The sequence below is a fragment of the Manacus candei genome, unplaced genomic scaffold (assembly GCF_025592945.1).
Source record: "Manacus candei isolate 608988 ecotype Guabito, Panama unplaced genomic scaffold, ASM2559294v1 h1tg000088l, whole genome shotgun sequence".
NCBI classification, from domain to species: Eukaryota; Metazoa; Chordata; class Aves; order Passeriformes; family Pipridae; genus Manacus; species Manacus candei.
In genome coordinates this window covers 3,007,431-3,020,144 of record NW_026138136.1, presented here as the reverse complement: position 1 = coordinate 3,020,144, position 12,714 = coordinate 3,007,431, and the positions used below count along the sequence as shown (strand labels likewise).

Below are 12,714 nucleotides of genomic sequence, written 5' to 3'. Positions count from 1 at the left end.
ACCCCATGCATTCCCCTTGCCCACTTAACTTGCTGTTTCCACTAGAAGGGTTATCCCATTCAGTCCTTCGTATAGTCCCAAATCACAACAACTTTTAGAGCAAGTTTCTTGAAGAGGTTCTAGTCAAATAATTTCACCCCAAAACCTATTCTATATTTTCCCTTGGCCATCCTTCTTGGTTAAATTAGGTATAATTTCTCTCCCTTGTGATCTGCAAATCACTCTCTATTAAGCTAAGGGTGATTTTCTGCACAGTTCTGCTGACTGAGAAATAAAATCAGTTCCCATCCTTTGGTGATTTTTAGGCCCATTTGCGTGTGAAATGGATCCAGTTCCTACAGAAATCACTATATTAACAAACATGCTCCATACAAATGTGTAAGGGAGTTAAGTGCAGGTAGATGATTTGCTTGGTTGAAACTAGATACTGTGGCAACTTGCTCCTACAGCAATTTGACCCTCACCCTCAGCCTTTCTCACTTCAGCTCCCTGTAGCACAGCTGTCAGTCTCAGCTTTCCCTCTCCTCTCAGCCGTGTGACCAAGGCTGTGCCTACACTCTAGATGCCAGAGCCAGCTCCAGACTCACTGCATGGTGTTAATGTGTTGCCAGTTTCCCAAAAAGGACTTGATCCTCTCTATGGCAGACTGATGAAATTGCTTAGGCAGCTCTTGCCCTCTAAGTGCCCACTCTCCTCCTCTGAATTTGAAGGGTTTATGTGTGGGTATCTACACTGCAGATAGTGTTTCAATGCTGTGCGTGTAAAACATGAGAATTGCAGTAGTTTGTAGCCTAACAGGGCAAATGTGAAGATAAATACCATGCTATTTTAATTAGACAGTTGGCTAGGTAGCCCTTTTAGGCTTTTCAAAATTCTGTTCTGTAAATCCTCTCTGCAGTTCATGTTTGATCAACTAATTTCAAGTTTTCTAGATTTTGTAGAATCAGAGAATCCTAGAATCATTTAAGTTGGAAAAAGTCAACCATTACCTAACACTGCCAGGTCCACCACTAAACCACGTCTCTAAGGGCCATACATACATGTTTTTTGAGCACTTCCAGGTACTGTGATTCCACTACTACCCTTGGCAACCTGTTCTACCCTTTCAGTGAATAAATCTTTCCTAAAATCCAATCTAAGGCTCCACTGATGTAACTTGACACTGATTAGAATGAGGTACAAATAAATTCTTTGTATGCATTGATTCTTAAGATAAGCTGGATGCAATTGAAGCAATTTGAAGGGGGAACTCACAACCTTTAAATAAAGTATGACAGCTATAGAAGCAAAGCCACAGTTCGGCCCATATGCTAACACAGCTACCCAGTGCACTAGGTACGTTTCCAACTGTGCTGAACTTCCCAGCATTGGGGAGGACACTTCTGAGGGTACTAATACCTTTAGCTTGCCATCCAGGCTGAACAGTGCCTTACTGAGCACGCCAGGATGAATTCTGGCCCAGAAACAGAGACCTGAAGCCATACCCCTGCATGCACTCTGGGTGAGCGAGTATTTGTTGCAGAACATCGGTAACACTGCATATTAGATAATTATGGATATCTGCCTCCATTTTGGCAATCTTGAGGGCTCATCACTTATGTGCTTTTGGCAGTGCTGGAATCTGTTTTATCTTGTGCTGTGTGTACTTCCAGAGACTGGAATCCACATGTCTCTCTGAAAAGAGAAGCAGATTTTCTGTGGACCAGTTCTGATATCTCAGCTTTGTTATGGGAATTTTACCTGACCAGATGGGTGAGTGGCAGCACATGGTGTGGCAGGGACACAACCACATGAGGTTGTCCTGTCAATACACATATGCTGACTGGCCACCTGGCTACCATCTCTGGCCATGCACAGTGGCTGGATCTCTTTGGCAGAACCAGCTTGGTTAGTTTTTCTTTACCCAAACAAAAAACTTGAACAAGTTGACATCTTTATCCACCCAGTCAAGTGAAATAAAAATACTCTGTTGTTTCAAAAGAAAGAAGGAAAGAGAAATGTATGAGTGGACAGACTGTGATCATCTAAACCTTATTTCCTTAGAAACCCAAAGTAACCATTGATCTCCAGAAACCTGGAAAAATAAGAAAAAACTCATTGGACTGTTACAGAGGGGTATATAATATAAAGAGTAAAATATGTCCTAGGTTTATTATTTTGGTTCAGAGCAGTAGGACTATGAAAGCAAAGATGGAATACCTATGGGGAAGAGATTTGAATTTGGTGACTGGAAGTCAAAACATGGCCATCTCAACCCAAATTTCCTTCCTTCTGTACAGTTTTCTGGGGTAGGGTTTAATGTTTTCCCTGGCGAGAAAAATTAAATGTTTTCTGGAAGAACATTTGTAAAACTAAAGAAGTCTACATGCTTGTGACATCAAATCACAAATGGAGTGCTATATTGCCCTGTGGGCATGAAAATTTCAAGCTCTTTAGTACACTATTATAATAAGCTTAAAATTCATTTCTTGCAAACAGTGTAATTCCAGGAGACACTTTAGTTGTACTTTGGCTTACAGATTGTTATCGCAGTTGTGGAAAGAAAAGAAGAAAATATTTCTCTTTCCAAACACCAGAATCAGACTTGCAGGCCTGTGCTCTATTTGAGGGATCAGTGGTGACTTCTGTTTTCCTTTGACTGTGAAACTGCTTTCCAACCCTTATGTGAAAGCATTAATCTTTGCTAGAAACAAAGCAAAGCACATCTATTTGTAAAAATCCCTTCAAGAATTTATCTCAGTATGCTTTCAAGAAACAGTTTTAAAATGCTTTCACTGAAGCAGGTTAAATTAAAAAGAAAGATCTGACCTGGAAAAATTGCAATGACTTTTAGTCAGATACCTCAGTGTCTGGCCTTGCTGTGACATTCAGGTTATGAGGCCATTTTCAACATACTTTTCAGTCTGTTCCATGTATTTCAAGGAAACTAGCTTGTAATAAATGAAGACAACTTGTGACAACATAACAGCTCACCAAAGCCATTTCTGATGATTTGGGTGAGAAGGTGGATTCCCCAGTTCTCATCTTTGCCTCCTGAAAGCTCTGATTTCATTATGCTGAAGTAACTCCCCACAGACTTATGTCTTGAATATCCTCCATGAAGTTTATTTCACAGCTTTTCCTGGCATCTTGTTTCTGATTTGCATCTGTGTTTATTCTGCCTTCACATAGTTATGAAAATTTCCCTAATTTTTAGTATGCATTTTTTTCATGTTAATGCTTTATTTTATTACCTCCTGGTCTTCCCCGTTGGTTAGTAAGACTGATTTATCTCTTATCTAATATCTATTCATATGTCTGTGAATAACCCTGCTTCCCCATGGTCTTTTATTTCCATGAAAGCTTGTCCATAGTTGAAGATATTTTCAAATTCAACAGCATTTTTAAAATTTGCCCCTATATTTAAAAAAAAAATAAAAATTTCAAGATTGGAGCTAATTGTAGTGACATAGTTCTATTTTTAACATGTTGTTTTTATTAATATTACCCAACATAGTGTTTAACTTTTCTCTGACAGTCATGGTAACTTGAGTACAGTACATTAACAGCTTTAATCTTCTGATATGACTTGCTGATGTCTTTATAATGATGGGTTTGATTAAATTTGGATTAATTTGAATAAATTTTCCACATCTGATTAAAGTCATATTTATTTCTCTAAAATCCTGGGCTTCTGTACCAAAAATCAGTAGTGAGCTTTAACTGTCTCTTTTGGCCTGTGAACAGACTTCAAATCCAAAGTTTTTGATGCTTAATGCAAAAAATATAATACATTTTAAATTATTCAGTGCTTGAAAAGTTTTAGAAAGTGCAAGCTATGAATGCCTGGCTTTGCTGACCTAAGGAGAGCTAACTACACTGCTATGACGTGGTAGAAACATAAGCAAAGGTAGGGGAAACTGCTGTGATAGTGGGAAGAAGCTGGTAGCTGCTACCAGGAAGAAAAACAGATGCAAAGAAAAACAGGATCTACGCTGGAACTGGCAGCAAGAGAAGTAATTTTGTTGGAACCGTGACTGAGAACTGAAACATTATAGACCCATAAGAACCTCTGATAGCAGTACGTGATTTCATAGTAACCTGCAGAAGGTAACTGGATAACACTTTGGACTGGACAAAAACAATTTCTAGCCTGAACAGTTTACCCATGTTAATGAAGATGGAAATGGGCTTTCACATCTAACTCTTACAGGGTTTTCCTGCGTCTTGGCTAAAATGGATTTTCATTTTATCACCGATGGCGGGAACTTAATCAGGATAGGATGGCATAAACCTACCTAATCCAGGTATGAAATGGTATTCTTTGAAAACGTTTTCCCCTTGCAGTAAGTTTTTTCCAATGTGATTTGTAGTACAGATTTTCTGCATGTCATTAACATGAAATGGATTGCTCAGTAAATCTTCTAATTTTGGCTTCTGCTAGACTAAAACCATCCACTTCAAGGATTGTCCATATCACGTCAGTGAAAAACATCTCATTACTTGTTTTAAAATTCTGAATTCGGACGGGTATTTTAGTCAATCCCAAAATTGGTTCTGGTTCCTAAGAGATAGATTCTTAAACACTTGTGTTCAGTTCCTTATCCTGGTAGGATACTAAAATGAGACTGGACTGGATTATAATTATGCATCAAGAAGACTGCTACAGAATTTCCTTGAGGAGATTTAAAGATTCTTGCAAACCGTTCCTTTACAGACAGTATCTTTTCCATTCTTGCCCCAGATCTGCTATTACAGAGCCAGTAGCTGATTTTCTGTGGCTTACCGGTTCCCCAAAAAACACATAAATGCTGTACCTTTGCTTCAGCTTCATGCATCCTTACCCCTTACTTGCCTCTTGCTAAAACAAGTAATTTATTTTGTGTTGTTTTGGAAGCGCTCCTGCTCAAATTGTTTATTCATGTTGATGCTCTTCTGTGATAAGATACTGTACAACTTTACAGTGTCACACACTAACCACAGCAGCATGCAGGAGCTCACATGATGGTCATTTAATATCCATGACTCACAGTCCACAGGACTAGGATTCCAGCCAGCCAGGATTTGTTCTAAGTGGCGTGAAATGACAAACAGTGCATGATATACAGCTCAGATACCAAACATGGTGGCCAAGCATTTAAAAAAACATGGCTCCTTGCCCTCTCCAGTAAAAAAAAAAATAAAAAAATCCTGCAATAGATTCACCCAATGACTATTCAATATTATTTTTTGAAAAATTAACTGCCAAAATAAAGAACATGGCATCTTGGTCTTTCTAAGTGGTTTCTGCACCCCCTCTGGTCTCTGGTTATTCTCCTTTGTTTAATTTTCCAGTTTGAGTTTTATGGTGGCAACTGGTAACTGCTCTGACTGTGCTTGTGATACCTCTGCCTGATTTTTGTATGTAAAACTGCAACTTATTTTCCCTGGCTTGTTATTCAGCTGGGATGTTGTACAGTTGCGGAGTGCAAGAGGGATTAGATGTTACTCTGTGATTCACCCAGTCCCTGAGGACAGCTATATAAAGATCATCCTCTTCCCCTTGGCCCCAGGGAAGCTAGGGGGCAGATTACGAGCTAGCGGAAAAGACGAAGGCATAAAGAAAAAAACTCACCATCTGCAAAGAGGTTCCTGGAGCACACATTCCCCTGCTCTCACATTGTACCAAACTGGGAAAAAATGCGCTCCACTGCTCGGCTACCGTTGGTATAGCCATAGAGGGGCAGCTCAAGGGAGAACAAAGCCACTAAAAGTTCTCTTTCCCACATCGTGACTGCTCCTTTCACAGAAGTTTCTCAAGGTTTCCTTTTCCAAGAAGAAGAAGGTGATGGGAAAGGCAGGACCTAGAGACTCTGTTGTTTACAGATGCCTTTTCCCTATGGCCTGGGAATCCTGAAATGTGATTGCCTTGTAAGGGCAGGTTATTTTCAGCCACTCCCTTCATTATGTTCCTGTTAAACCCATGGTTTAAGTGGGGCTTCTGTCCTGGGGAGATTTTGCCCTGGCTGTCTGCCCAGGGATAGATTGCAGCAAGAGTAGCCTCCGACAGAAATAGGTGGCTATGTGTGTATACCTCCAAGTCTTGAAATGAGAATATCGCTGCTCAAGGTCAGGGTTTACGCTTGCCAGTATTTCCCTCATTTACTGAAGTCAGTTGACACTCCTTTGCCAGCACTGGCTATTTTTGTAGCAGTCTCACAATGGCGGGGATTTTCTCATTTCAGTCCATACAGAAACGTCTCAGCTTGGGATACTTTTGCCTCTGAGACTTCGCTGAGAAGTTCAAACTTTGTGTTTTCATGGTAAAATTTCTTCTAGATTACTTGTTTACAAGTGAGAAGTACTTTAAATTAATTTCAATAAAATATTTAATTGCATTTTGATGTGTTTTATCTGAGGTTTTAATATTTTAAGACTATTATTTTGTTCTCTGGAAACTCTAGTCTTTCCTAATCTCTCAGAAGGAAAGCTCTGAATTCAAGAAAAGAAAATCAAGATAATTGAGTTGTGAGGTTTGTTTGGTTTTTTTTTTTTAAACCAATATTTGTTGGTTTTATACTGCTTTTCAAAACACTTGGAATTATGGATTTAAATCCAAAAGTCTCATATTTGGTCCTTATTTTGCTTTTCCATGGTTCGTATGGAAGAAACAATCTATGATTTGAAAAATTTGAAGAAAGAAGGAACCTGAAAGCTGACAGTGGTGACAATGCTTGCCTCAGCTTTCTGGGTTCTGGGTGGTGCATTTAGTTACATTTATCCTTCTATTTTTGCATCATCATTTTGTCCCACATCTTGTCACATGCAATAGGGTTTTGCTGCTTCAAAGTCTTTGTCAACTATTAAGTCCCTGTTCCATGTAGCTTATTTAAGATGAAAAGTCTTTCCAAAATTGAGGTTTGGCCTTTTTACAACAGGAACAGTGTATTTTATTTTCTCTTCTTCAATTTTTAATTAAGAGTTTTGATGTAGCACTATCTGGTATTACCACTGACTTTACTAAGACTTCACTGCCTTAACTTTTGTTTTTAATGTTCATTATGCTCAAATGTGTTTTGTTTTAAAATTCATGTTGCTATTCATGTTACTGAGAGCAAACTCAAAGTGCCCTGTACAAGAAGGTAATGAGATTTGTGATGATTCTCAGTTCCTTGGGGAATGATTTCAGCCTTAGATGGCACTTTGGGAACACTCTGTCATTCCACAAGTAAGCTTCCCTTAGTTATAAGCAAATACTTAATATAGGGCCGGATTAAAATCCATGATAAAGGTTGTAATGACTTCACTGGGTCAATGATTTTGAAAGACAAAAATGAATAGATATGAACAACGTGTTGCATTATCTCCCTTGTTAAGGGAGATCACTTTTGGTATGAATCTTTTATCTCAACAAAGCACTTCTTCTGAAGTAAGAACTGTAGTGTGCATGAAGATGAATTCATACTATGCTACCCATTGGACTTTTTGGGTTGTTTTGTATTTTCTTAGCAATAGCACACAAGGAAGAGAGAGGTGAATATGTAAACATTTCTTCTCTGTTAGTAGATGACATTGGTAAGATGTGTTTAAAAATTCGTCCGTCTGGTCTTAATCTCTTTACTGATTGGCAGTCTAAACTATCTATTACAGATTACTGAGCACTGAATCTGTAGATATCTAGCAGAACATTTCAATCACTTTTTGACAATAGATGTTCCTTTCTAGCAGTTTCCACTGAGTATTGAGCTATTGAGAACTCATCTTTGGTCAGCTAGGCTCTAGAGGCTACTGTTGTTTTCTGGTACACATATGGGAATAATGGACAGGATTACAATTTTCAATAAAATGTTGAGTTACAAAGAACCTAACAGATTAAGAATTTTCACAGACATATCATCCAATCTTAACTCCTTAATGTCATATAATTTGGAGGGAGTGAACTTAAAAAAAAAAAAAAAGAAAGAAAGAAAAAAGAATGAGAGAATTAGGAATTTCTCAGATTTGGAACAATTCATTTTTCTCTGCCTTGCTCTATAGTTTATATTTCCAAAAGAGAAAACATTGGCATTGGTACTGTGTTGACTGGAAAAAAATTGGTATTCTGAGCCCTGCCCTACATTTTGCAGGGCTGGCAGTGCTTCTTTACCTGGTCTCACCGCACCCTACCTTCCACAGGCCTGTAGATAAAAGGCCTGAATCAAGGCACTTTGCTCATCTAGTTCACAACACAGCCTCTCTCTCTGCAAATCAACTATTAGCCCACTGTTCCTTCTTTCTACTGTCCTGCACCATTTCTTCTGTTTTGTAAGAGGAATGCATGCAATTGTGTTGGGCTAGGCGATGTAAATTTCAATTTGCTTTGCTTAATAGTTTCAGTGTGCTCACTTTTGTTGCTGCCATCTCTCTAGTCTGGCTCTCTGACTGGAAAGAAGGTCATGTCTACACGGACATATTGTGAAGACAGGATTAGAAGATGTTCTGAGCACATGTTTTGGAGAGGACCTATAAAACTTCAGTGAAGTTGAAGAATCTGTTTTACATAGCAAAATGTCAGGAGTCTAAACGCTTTTAAATGGAAAGTATTGTAAGAAATCTCCTTCTCATCTGCTGATGCCTGAGTAGCTTCTCCTGTAGAAGAATGCCCCAATGCAACTTGCTATCTTTTGCAGCTTCAGTTTAGCAGACAGAAAGAAAAGAATGAAAAGATCTACTGTCTGAAGGAAACAAATTATAGAATTCAGTGTCTCACTCCACTTGGACCTACAAAAATCATTTGAGGCAAAAGTAAGGTAAAGTCTGTGAGACTAAAAGCCATAAAACATTTCAATCTTGCGGACCAAACTTCTAGAAAGACTGATTTTTGTAGCCGAATTTGCCAGGGATGGAAATAAATGAAGAAGTACCCAGCTTCAAAGACCTGGACCGATGCTGGGTGTGAGCTCATTTCACAGTAAACTCTGTGTATCCGGGTCTAAGGGGAACGCTGGTGACAGTGGGGTCAGTGAGTAACTTTACTCAGCATTTGGGGGGATGCAAACAGCTTCAACACAACACTTCCAAGAGAAGAGAAAGTGATCGGTAGAAAATTCTCCTGTTTTCCCTCTGTCATTCGTGAAGATTGGTGAATGTCTTTGCAGCTCTGTCCTGTCCTGGTCTTTTCAGTGAAAGAATCCTGCGAGTTTTCTCATAATGGTAGAAGTAATTAAAAAGGGGATCAACTTCAGAGGAACAGAAAACACACACCAAAAGCCTGTCTCTTTAATGCTATCCCCTACATACTTTCCTGGTGGGCATTCTGCTAATCTAATACCTGTTAATTCTATTTTTAATTAGGACTATACCTCACGAGAAGCTATTTTTTATCTAATATACATATGGTTAAAGGGTTTAATCCTTGATTAGGGAAATAATCTGAAGCTATGGAAAGAGATTTTAGAAGAGACTGGAAGATATGACACACAAGACACTGGAAGTTCAGTAGCTTGTTGTATCTTGGCTCAAAACCACCACGGAAGATGCATGAAGCTTACTTTGTACTTTGGACAGAAGGGAATTTTATAGGGCCAAAGCTCACTGTGTCCATAAGTGTATTAACTTTCATTACAGCCATGTTTTACACAATGTTTGACAACTCAGAAATTTAGGGCCACTATGCTGTTAGCAGAATGGAATTATGAATATGAGGTATACTCCTCATTCCCCAGTGTCCCTCCTTTACTGAAGTGAGGCAAAGAGAACACCTGGCTGCTAGGGAAAGACAGCCTCTAAAAAGGAACTATATATGTATGTGTACATATTGCCTCTGTTGAGGGCAAATGTACCACTTTCAAAGTTAGGCTGAAATTTCTCAATTAAATTAAGGTGCAGTTGAGACTGAGGATTTTACAAGTATTTTTCATTTCTTTGTAATACAGATGTCCTGTAGAATTCCTGTCCGGGTTTGCTGGATTCCTGGCAAAGTAGGTCACTCATCACTCAGTTTCAGGGGAGATCCAAGAGGCATATTGCCAAACTTCGGGTTCCCAAGCATGTGCAGAGTCTTATGTTTCCTAAAACCATAAGCCTGAAGGCTCTGGGAGGGAGAAGGATCTGAAAGCTACAAGGCTCCCCATCCCTGAACTGAGATTTAGCTTCTATAAGTTCTGGAGCAGGCTTCCACAGGGTCTGCAGCTGGAGTACTTTCTGTATGATGAAGTTATGACAGAACTGTGAATCACATATGCTGCCCAGAGCCTATAAAAAGTGGCCTGCAAACATGGATTTTGTCTTGGAATAAGATTAGCATGTATTTAGTCGTGACTTTACTAAGATTATTTTGTAAACCAGGCCATCCCTGAATGCACTGATATGGCTTCATGTTCCTTATAAAATTCGCTTGCTAATAGAAGACTCTCTGGTTTTACCTCCACTTTGTCAGAATCCTGTCTACAATTCTTCATGAGCAGTAGCTTTCAGTTAGGTTGAAGATAATGTGAATAATTAGAGTTTTAGGAATCATGGCTGTACTGTGGAACACATTCCATCTAGGTCATCTCCAGCTTGTATTGAAGAATAATTGATGACTATCTTGCCAAGAAATAATAATTTTCCACAGTTTTTCTGAGGCTAATTGAAACTACATTTGGAAAACTGCTATCAAGTTATTCAGTCTTCATTCTCGTATTTGCAGAGGGTGTTTTTTTACTATGTAATATCGATAACTCCATCCAACTGAAATTCATATATGAGGCTTTTGCAATTGCTCTGCTCCTTGAAAAGTCACACTGGGCTGGCTTGCAAAGTGTGAGGAGCAAACTTCAGGGATTTACTGAAGAATTTGCACTTGAAGAAAATTTGCAAGTATTATCACACTGGAGATGGCTTCTGCGAGGAACTGGATATGAGGTTACAAGGAGGGAATGCCTGGTAAGTCTTTGAATTCTAAAGGAGCTTATGGCCATCTATAATGCTTGTGGTAATATAGGGCACCAATCAGAAGAAAATAAGGTTATACATATCCTTTATGAACTTACAGTTATTCCTAATAATAACACCTTCCATCACTGCAATTCTGTTCACTTCTGACAGTTTATGTCTCTCAAACTCCCATATTATGTTTTAATCCTTCGGTTTTTAATTTGGTGCCTTTTTTTTTTTAAATATGCATGTACTTACACACTGATAGAGCTTGCACAAGACTAAATCAAACCAAATGAAAACATCTGGAAATGTCAAAATGTGGATGAATGGAAGTCTCAGCTGGATTGTTCCATACAATTTTGGATACCATATTTCAGAAAATATGTGGGCCAAATGGATGTACTCTGCAGAGATTAAAAAAAATAACTGGAAACTGTGATCAGCAAGGAAAACAAAAGCAGAATTAGGTTTATTTAGTCTGAAAAAGAGAACTCCAAAGAAAGACAGGAGAAATATTCCTTAGCTATGCAAGTGCTTCCTGGGAAGGAATTGCTTGCTCTCAGAGCATTCACAATGCACAAGAAATAGACAATGGGTCTAAACTGCAGTAAAGAAAATTCATGGTCCAATTAAGGGGTAAAATATGAAAAGGTACTCTAGTACTGAATTATATTGCCTGAGAAAGCTGTTAAAGCTCCATCATTAAGGGACATATTTGCCATTGTTTTAGGCAAGTATTTCTCAGGTATGTCTAGGTGTGGGTTAAAAAGAGGGACTAGGTTGAGTTTTGAGAACACATCCAGCCATATTTTCTATAATATATTTTGGAAGTAGGGAAGGAGAAAACTCTTAGAGTTTGGAGGCAAAACATTCAAAAAATATGATCTTTCACATTATTCTTTTGTTGGCAAATGCCACATATAGAAAGTATATACTTGTATCTTCCCTAATACATTAAGATTTCAAAAAATAGATGACTGTTCTCCATATTTTTACAAATGTGATGAAGTGATAGTCCTGTTATTATCTCTCTCATTGTTCTGTTACTGAAAGAGCAATAAAGTTACTATATTTACCCTACAGTAGTTTTAGGCATTAAAGCCCAGATATTGTTGTCAGCCCCGCGATAGACTCTCTCTCTGATATTGTGCAAGGCTAAAAACCTTTGCCATAGTCCATTTTATAAATGTTATTACTCTTCTGCCTCACAGACAAGGCATAAGCTATTCAACATCTGCAGACAGTTTGATCTATGTATTTGAAGGAAATATAAGGTATTAGTGTCTTACTTATTTGTATTTTAAAATATCTCATAAAACCTCCTCCATTTTTCTGTTCATTTGATTTTGTTTGTTTTTTTAATAGAGCTTTTACAACCTGTGAAAATGAACTAAAGAGTGATTACCATGTGATTGATATTTTTTCCTTTCAGCTTGCTTTCCTAAGGAATTACAGTCATGAAATCCCACTTTCTTCCTTTTCTTTCATTTTCTTTGCATGTGCATTTGCCTTTTTTGTCTGCTGGCCAGTTTCAGTGAGATCTGATAGAGAGCCAGAGATCTTGAACATACTCTGTTCCTGGATGCTTCATGCAATTAGGTACAGACTAAGAAAGGGTGATACTCTTAATCCTCATGGGGGAAGAAATAGGTTATCTGTCAGAGAAACTCTTGGAAAAGAGTTGTTATGATTGACCAGCCACAGCAAATGCTTCCTGCAGACAACACAGGATCTGCTCTGCAGCCAAGTTTTTGCTCCTGTGTAGATTCTTTTTCTCCGGTCATTAATAAAGGGGTAAGGAAGTTTAAAAGTCAGTTATCACAAGCCCAGAAGCTGCCCAAAATTAGGCTGTGTTAG

The 12,714-nt window shown here is 38.5% G+C and overlaps 1 long non-coding RNA gene across 1 annotated transcript in view; it reads left to right on the top strand.

Annotated features, from left to right (window-relative positions):
- The first annotated feature begins 2,818 nt into the window (after positions 1-2,818).
- The window catches only part of LOC127482484 (uncharacterized), a 35,654-nt gene continuing 25,758 nt past the window's right edge, over positions 2,819-12,714 (top strand). The window contains exon 1 of the long non-coding RNA XR_007908621.1: positions 2,819-4,286. This is a non-coding gene — a long non-coding RNA (uncharacterized LOC127482484). The remainder of the gene's footprint in view (positions 4,287-12,714) is intronic.